At 37.9% G+C, this 10,000-nt stretch overlaps 1 protein-coding gene across 1 annotated transcript in view; it reads left to right on the forward strand.

The window, feature by feature from the left end:
• LOC113812908 (uncharacterized) overlaps positions 1-10,000 on the forward strand; it is a gene marked incomplete at its 5' end in the record, with an annotated part of 325,536 nt that overhangs the window by 303,716 nt on the left and 11,820 nt on the right.

The following is a 10,000-nucleotide window of genomic DNA, read 5'->3' on the forward strand; positions in this document are numbered from 1 at the left end:
CGCTTCCCAGCCTCGGCTTCTACTTCCCTCTACTCCAGCCGTCTACCGAATCACCTCCCTCGGCGCTAAGTTACTGTACATATCCCTCTCCTCGCTCGTGAAATCCAATCTCACCCATTTTCTTCGAGGAGCATAAACTCTCGACTCGAAGCTCTCTCCCCAGCGCAGGTTCCTCACCTCTCCTGTAACCATGCGAGGAATTTATGCGCTCCTGAACAGCCTTTGTTACGCTTCCTCACACGCACGCGCGCGCACACACACACACACACACACACACACACACACACACACACACACACACACACACACACACACACACACACACACACACACACACACACACACACACACACACAAAACACATACACGAAGTCACTCTGCGCTGTCGGAATGTCGTAGCCCAAAGCATGTCACTCCCTCGCATGCATGTTAGACTCGGCTGTGAATACCAATGAATGCTCCAGCACTCGGAATATATATAGGAACGCCCAACAAAATCTTTGTAGAATGAGGTTGGTGTTTTCCTTTTTTTTTGAGAGGGGGGGGGGGGTGGAGGGGGTTTATCCTACACGACCGCCATTCCAGCGTCGAGGATGCTATGCCAGGATTTCGCGAAGGAATCTCGACTTTGTAAATTTCGTACGAGCGTGAATCATATATATATTTTTTTTGGTCATTCTTTATCTCTTTTTTTTCATTTCTCTCTTTCTCTCCTACTTCATAAAACCACATTTCCGTGCTTGACTTAATTTTGGATATGGGAATTCTTCTATTTTCGGTCCTAAAAAAAAGTTACCGTCTCGGGGAACACAATATCGTGTTTGTAAAGTACGTCTTTCTTACCCTCGACGTGAAGCCTGAAGTGAATACTTAAGGCTGATATTACATTACCGTATGCGCTCTGCCTCGCCGTGTAGCATGACATGAATCCCAGAACCCAAATTCTGTAGAAACTCCATTATTGATTTTGTCATAAAATAGTATGAGAAAATGTGCTGTTTAGCGTCATTTCTAGAAAGTTTTGAGACCATAATACTTAAGGTTCAAGTCTGGCTGAGCCTGATGTAGCTTAGGGCCGCCTAGACCTGCAACGTAGTCCCTTAGGCTTTCAAAATACAATGCAAATGTTTTCACAAAATTTAGCTCAGCGCTTAACCAAATTTCGCTCAGCATTCTGCGAGGAAGAGATATGAGGCAGACTCAGGTTGATGCTGCAAAGAACAAAAACTCTTCGAAAATGATGTTCCATTCTTCTAGATAGGAAAAAGTTAATATTTTTAACACGTCGATTCCTTGCCATAAAGCTGAATGTCTGAAGCGTGTATGTCTACACTCAAAACGGATACACAGCGCCATGATAGACATAAAACGACGAAGCTACACGGAATAACCCAGATTCCACCAGAGATGACCAAACACTCATAAACACGAAAGTTAAACGAGAGCCGAAAAAAGGGAGAACTTACTGCGCGGACGGAACTATGCGGAATATACTTCAGCAGCAATTTCCTGTTTCATTAAAGCGGACTTAATATAGTATCAGCGACATAAAACGTCCACGGTAGTACAGGAGGTTAGTCGACATCCCGTTTAATTTGATGGCGCTTTGGCAGTGAAGTGAATTAAGACAATTGGCAGCAGGAACTAATCTTCTGACGGAGGCCAGTGCTTATGGGTATCCTTGGGAGATACAGTGACCTTCCCTGTGGCGGGTTCGGCGACAAGGAGGGCTGAAATCATGTATCCGAAGAGTACATCCTGGATAAGAGACACGTCGCAGCTTAGAAAAAAGAACCATACCTGAAACACGTATATATTTCGACTAGAAATAAAAAGTTATTTTTATGGTAGAGGACTATGGCTGACAGAAATGTATATATTAAGTGACACTATTACACAAACAAATGAAAATTCGTGACAAAAGCAGAGAGACATGAGCAAGGCGGCATGCTTACTGCATAGACACGTATGACATGTCTTTGGGTAGCATACATCTTAATAATGATGACAATTATCGCAACAGTGATGGTGATAACAGTGATAATAATGATAATGATGATAAAATGACAATGACATTGATTATGATACTAATAATAATATTGATAATAAAAATGAAAATGATAATAAAGATATTAATGCTAATAATAGGTATAATAATAACGATAATGATTATAATAATAATAATGATAATAATTATAATAATAATAATAATGATAACACTAATAATAGCAATAACGATAATGGTACTAATAATAACAATAGCAATAGTAATTACAATAATAAGAACAACCAATAACGTTACCGATAACAACCGAACAACGGCAGCCCCGCCCCCCCCCAACCACCCGCGAAGCAACGACTCAGACACGAATGAACAACGACGACCCGGGACTCCGCATCCTCCACGACCCGGGAACAAGGTCATAAAGTCCCGTGTGTCTTCGGGTCTTCCGAGGTCAAGTAAGAAGCAGACGTCGTTGAATGCCTGCCTTGGGGTCTCTCTCCTCGCGACGACTCCTTCCTGGTGCGGGGTAATGCGTTGGTCTGTTTCCAAGGTCCGACGTAAACAGGCTGGCTGTGTATCCTTCAACTTGGCCGCGTTTGCCCTCGGGGTCTTTGTGCTTGTCTGTCTGTCTGTTTGTCTCTATCTGTCTGTCTCTGATTCTCTCGTCTCTCTCTCTCTATATCTATCTATCTATCTATCTCTTTCTCTCTATCTATCTATCTATCTCTTTCTCTATATCTATCTATCTATCTATCTCTTTCTCTCTATCTATCTATCTATTTCTACCTCTCTCTCTCTCTCTCTCTCTCTCTCTCACTCTCTCTCTCTCTCTCTCTCTCTCTCTCTCTCTCTCTCTCTCTCTCTCTCTCTCTCTCTCTCTCTCTCTTTCTTTCTTTCTTTCTTTCTCTCTCTGTATTTTATGTCTTGCTCACTCTCTCTTTCTCTATTTCTTCTTTCTCTTTCTCGTTATCTATCAATCGTCTTGCCTGAATTGGCCTTCGTTGGGCAATGATGAAATAAACGTTAAAAGATAGATTTTCATTTACATTACTTTCTGTTATTTATATTATCCTTATTATTTTTATTGTTATTACTATCATTATTAACAATATCGTTATGATTTTGAATATTATAATCATTATTACTATTATTTTTTCATCATTATTATTGCTTCTTTATTATTATTATTACTATTACTATCATCATCATTATTATCATTATTATTGTTATCATTGTTATAATTCTTGTTATTATCATTTTCATCGGCATTATATTTATTATCATTATTGTTATTATTATTATACTGCAGTTATTATATATTTCTATTACATTATTTATATCATTAGTATCATTATCATAGTTATTATCATTATTGCCATTATTATCATTATTGTTGTCGTTATCATCAAGATCATCATCGTCAATGCCATTATCATTATCGTCATCATTATCACTATCATTTATATCCATCATTAATAGTTCATCATTTTTCTCAGTTATTATGATCTTTATCATTTTATTATCATTTTTGCTGTTATCAGTATTATTATCATTATTATTATTGTAATTATTATTATCATCATTACTGTTATCGTTATATTTATTACTATCATTATTATCAGTATTATCATTATCATTATCACCAACATTTTCATTATCATTACCATTATCATCACCATCATCATTATCATTATCATCGTTATCTTTTTTATCATTATCTTTATCATCATCATCATCATCATCATCATCACTATATTCATCATTCTCATCAATATCCATATTCATTATCTTCACCATCGTCATCGTTATCAAGAGGAAGATATATGTGACATTAATGATTACTTATAATATTAGTAAGATTGATTATGCTAATGTGGTTGTTGCTATTAACATATATTATTATCATCGTCGGTTATAATTAAAATTATATTCGTTATTAGCCTTATCATTATTGTCATTATCATCATTATCTTTATCATAATCGCCATTACTATTGTGATTTGGAATTGCATTGCCATCGTTATTATTATCACCATTATCATTATTATCATCGATGTTTTCATAATTATTAATTATTCACAGTGCCATTAACATTTTTTTATGAGTCTTCTCACTTCCGTCGTTTGATTAAAGATAAGCCGATTTACTTCCTTAATTTGGAAAGATGTCAGTTAAATCAATCTTTATCATTACCTGCACGTTCAATATATTTTATCAAGAAAATACGTTAGTAAAGGAACTGTTTAGAGAAAACTGAGACCAACTATTATTATTATAGTTTTTAATGTAAATATTGTCTTTTTGGTAACATTTGCTATTTCATTTCATACTTATATATATTTCCTTTTTATTCCTTTAAGGGAAAGTACTTCATCTCCGGAAAAAGAGCAAAAAAATGTTATTTAACTTCCAGAGTAGAACCATAAAATTCTCATAACCGAGTAATGGGCGTCTCATCCACGCGCTCGATAGCTGGGCCGACACTGTTTTTGCCAATATTTTTTTTATATATCTCCTGTGGTATTTCCTCCGTTGCTCGATCGTGATGGCGAAATGATTGCCTGTGTTGCTACGCATTCCGGCTTGTAGTTTCCGGTTTTCGCTGAAACAAATAAATGCTTTTACAAACCGTTGTTGTGCTTCGTCTTTTTTTCAGTTAGGTTAACGTCTGCCGGAAGGGGAGCGGGGGCTGCTTTTGCCGTCTTTCTTTTAGTCTTTTCTATTCTTTTACTTCTTTTTGTTAGTTTTTGTGGTTTCTTGGTTTGTCGACAGGGTTATGGGAGGTGTTATCGACGGATGGTGATGAAAATTGACCCGGGAATCATTAGATTATGCTTTAGTGTCACGGGTCGAAGGGCGGATCTGCCTTGAAATCAATAGAGTCAACGGCTTCTATAATCCATTGTAGAAAATGGGTGTGCGAGAAAACGTATTTTCTCTCGTAAGTTTTGGCGGAAATGCATATGCTTGGAGTATTTTCTGATCATATTTGTGATGTTTTAGTCAAGGCATCTCGCAGTTCCGTGCAGGAAATACGTACTTTCATCATTTTTATTATTGTTAAAGTTCACCGTATAGTCAAGTCTCCGTCGTTTGTAGTCAGCTATGGGGAAGGCTAGATCAATAGCAATTCGAGGAGGTGTCATGGCGTCCCACAGGGTTGTTTTGATGATTGTTCAATGAAAACATAACCATAAAAATCATTATTTTCCATCCTTTTTGAAAATTGAGAAGCAAAATGATCGACCATATTCACAAAGCATCCGTAGCTTTTGTGACGTCACCAGAATGTGCTTTTTCCAATAATAGAATCAGACACCATGACACCTCGAGTTGCTACTGATCTAGCCTTCCTCAGTCAGCTATACTTGGTGTCCGTTGGTCGTTGCGAGCAGTTCCTCTACTGCAGCTGATAAAACTAGCTTATTCCGTATTCCTTTGAGACATAATCTCCTTGCCTGGAATGCCAGTGCAAGCATACTAAAGCTGCCGATTAAGGGCATCCATCATATGCTTAAGCGCAGAAAAATTGCATGAAAAGAAATTCAGCCTCTTTTTTTACGTAATGATTCTTCCTTGGTAAGGTGTAAAATGCATTACACATAAAAAGGAAATATACCATCACATCGCAAAAATAGATAAAAAAAAACAATAAAGACAATCAGATATACTGTACAATTGATGCAGATTTTACTAAAAGATCATTAAGTTTATTTACTGTTTACGAACTGTTACTTGGTCGTCAGCGCTTATGAAACGCAATTACCAGCAAACAGTCCTTCAGACCCGCTCGTATAACGCACACCATCCGCATCTGTTACAATAACACGAACGTAATTCATCTTATAAGTGTTTATTCTCGGTCGTAGAATTTTTGTTGTTGTTGTTGTTGTAAGAGTTTCATCAACTCTAGGCGAGATTTCGGGCACTTTGTGATTTTAGGGGTTTTAAGTTTGTTTGTTTTTCTTGGATGTTAAGAATGTTATGTTTGTGTTTAAGTATAAAGTTATCATATTATTAATTCAAATATTTTTTGTTGTTGTTGTTGTTAAGACTAGTATAATGATTAATATCATTTTCATAGGATTATTATTAGCATCATCGCATTATTGATACTATGGATATCACTGATGCATAAATCTTTACTGCTATTGCCAATATTATTTTTATCGCTATTATGACCATCATTCTTACCGTTATTTTGTGATAATTAATATTATGCTAATCATTAGCCTCATTTTCATTTTACTTTATCATTATTAATATCAATATCAGTATCGTTATGATCATCATCATCACCATCATCCTCTTCATTAGTGCCATTATCATATCACCATCACAGTCATATCATTTCCCATCATCACTATCACAACCATATCATCATTTCACATCACCATCACAACCATATCATCATTTCACATCACCATCACAACCATATCATTTCACATCACCATCACAACCATATCATCATTTCTCATCATAAACATCACAACCATATAATTTCACATCATCACAACCATATCATCATTTCACATTATAAACATCACAACCATATCATCATTTCACATTATAAACATCACAACCATATCATCATTTCACATTATAAACATCACAACCATATCATCATTTCTCATCATAAACATCACAACCATATCATTTCACATCATAAACATCACAACCATATCATTTCACATAAAAAACATCACAACCATATCATTTCACATTCACCATCACAGCCATATCATCATCTCACATCACCACCCACATCATCAACTTACCTCCTTCAACATCAAAACTACCCCAAAACAATCATAAATCATACATCACATGTGTTTATATGGCGCGGAGTGACGTACTTAAACTCCTGAAGAAAGTCCTCGTTTATCGTAATTATCGTTTAGTCTCAACTACCATTAAAGCCCCAGCACTCTAGGGGCGTATTTCCAGTAAATCTTTATTAAAATCGTGAATTTATATACGAAAGGAGAGCCAGGATAAATATTGATACTGTTGTAGATTATATTCATCACAAATGGTGTTGATATTGATGAAGCTATGAAATGAATGCGATGCCTTATCCGAAAGTGTGAATTTCTTGGGCTAAAAATAATAAAAATGGAAATAAAAATAATCTAAAAATCAATGGTGCGATAAAATATAACTGAACCTAATATAAACCACTTAGAACGCGAATATTTCATGAACTTAATAACTTATACAAAATAAACCTAATACAAAGCTTTCCAATTCCAAAAATTAATTCCAAAAATGAACATACCTATCCATAAATGATAAAAATTTGTTAAGTGAACAAAACTGAATGAATAAATCATTCCTTAAAAGAAAATTTAAAAAAATAATAAAAAAGTGATCAAAACTAGATTACATTTCATTCCTTTCTTTTTACAAGTATACAACACTAAATAAAATTTAATTCATTTCTTTATACGAGTGAACAAAATTAGATCAAATTGCATTCCTTTTATATATAAGTGAAGAAAGTAGATAGCATTTCATGAATATAAGTGAACAAAACTATACAAAACCTCATTTCTCTTTTCGTATATAAGTCACCAAAAATAGATAAAATCTTTTTTCTTTTCATATATAAATGAACAAAACTAAATCACATTTCCTTCCCTTTTTTCTACATATAAGTGAACGAAACTGAAGCCAATCCGAACACAAAACACCGAACACTTGTTGAGAAGGAAGACCACTCTAGATCCCGGAAGAGGAACCTTCGGCCGTTACGCTCTCGGCTGCTCCCTTGTCTCGCCACGGCCCACGGGGAACGGACGAGCAGCGCCGGTAGTCCGTTCTGCCTCCCGTTTAGTCCTCGGCGTTCTGTGCTCTTAAGTGCTCCGGGTCCTTAGAGGGTCCTTTGGGAGGGGGGCGTCGCGGGGGTGGGGGGGGATTAGGGGGGAGGGGAGGGGGGTGGCAAAGGAATTGCCGTGTGGTCTTCGGAAGGGAGGTTAGGTTAGTTGTTTTCCTGTTTAGAGACGGGGTTAAGCTACGGAGGAAGGTCGTTATTTGTGTTATTGTTGTTCATATCATTATCGTCGTCGTCATCATCACCACCACCATCACCATCATCATCATCATCACCACCACCACCATCATCATCACCACCACCACCACCATCATCATCATCATCATCATCATCATCATCATCATCATCATCATCATCATCATCATCATCATCATCATCATCACCACCACCATCATCATCATAATCATCATCACCACCACCATCACCATCATCATCATCATTATACCATCATGAGTATTGCTTTGCTACTGTTATCGTCTTTATAATTATAATTATTTTTACTATGATTACCTTTATTAATATTATCATCATTATCATTAATAACCATCCGTATAATTTATGCTTTATGTCATTATCTTTTTATCATTGTTATAATCATAATTACCATCATTAATTTTATCATTACTCTAATTATTTTCAAATATCATAATTATTGTTACGTCATTATGACCAGTACATCTTTGTTTCACTAACAATATTAACCTTTATCGTCATATAAGAGTATGCCCTGACACCACAGAACACCATAGAAAGTCACAGTAGCTCAGAAGTACGCACCATACCCTGTATCATACATTATGTTAAATAACCTAACACTATATACACCCCCAGCACCATCCATCCTCTACACAGCACCATACATCATACCATACATCAACCATACCTTAACACCATAAATCCACGCAGCACCTCACAATCCCCCAAACTCCAGCACCATACACCGCTACACCTCACCAGGATCCCTCCCTCACACCCTGCAGCACCATACACTAACCATACCTTACCACCATACATCCACGCAACACTATACAATCCCCAAGCTCCTGCACCATACACCGCTACATTTCCCCAGGATACCTCTCCCTCACCCCAACATCATACACCCCACCACCATACACCCCAACACCATACACCCATCATCACCATACACCCATCATCACCATACACCCATCATCACCATACACCCATCATCACCATACACCCCTCATCACCATACATCCTACATCACCATACACCCATCATCACCATACACCCATCATCACCATACATCCCTCATCACCATACACCCATCATCACCATACACCTATCATCACTATACACACATCATCACCAGACACCCCTCATCACCAGACACCCCTCATCACCAGACACCCCTCATCACCAGACACCCCTCATCACCATACACACATCATACACCCCAACACCATACACCCCCTCATCACCATACACCCCTCATCACCATACACCCCTCATCACCATACACCCTCATCACCATACACCCCTCATCACCATACACCCCTCATCACCATACACCCTCATCACCATACACCCCTCATCACCATACACCCCAACACCATACACCCATCATCACCATACACCCATCATCACCATACACCCCAACACCATATCCCACACCCCACCCACCCCAAGCCAAAGCCCCCGCGAAGCCAAGAGGAAGCTAAGCTCCTTGAGGTTTTGTGGACAAGGAAGGTAAACCAACGGCGGCAGCGAATCAATACACGTAACGGTCTCTGTTCGTTCGAATGTTTTATGCGCTCGCGACCTCCGCTTTTCTTCGCTCTCCCTTCAACCGGTTTTCTGCTGCAGTTCAGTAGAGGGTCTCTCCTAAGGTCACCGCCGCAGGTGCTCCTCCGTCACAAGGGCCTGACTCGTCCCTTGGGAGCTATCGAGAAACTGTCAAGGTGATGAAATATCGATCGGCCGGCCATGTTCGAGAGAGCGCGGGTCAAAGATTCTCTTACTTGCAGATATCTTAACATAATGAAAATGTGTAACGGTAACGGTAACGGTCGATAGGTTAACATATATGTTCGAAATTCAAATGTTGAGCGTTTTGTTTATGATGATAATTCAGCGTAATGTACATTTGTTTGTTTGCTTATCAATGCCAAGATCCTTGGAACATCAGTCCTGAGGGTAAA

Source organism: Penaeus vannamei, chromosome 1 (assembly GCF_042767895.1).
Source record: "Penaeus vannamei isolate JL-2024 chromosome 1, ASM4276789v1, whole genome shotgun sequence".
Lineage (NCBI taxonomy): Eukaryota > Metazoa > Arthropoda > Malacostraca > Decapoda > Penaeidae > Penaeus > Penaeus vannamei.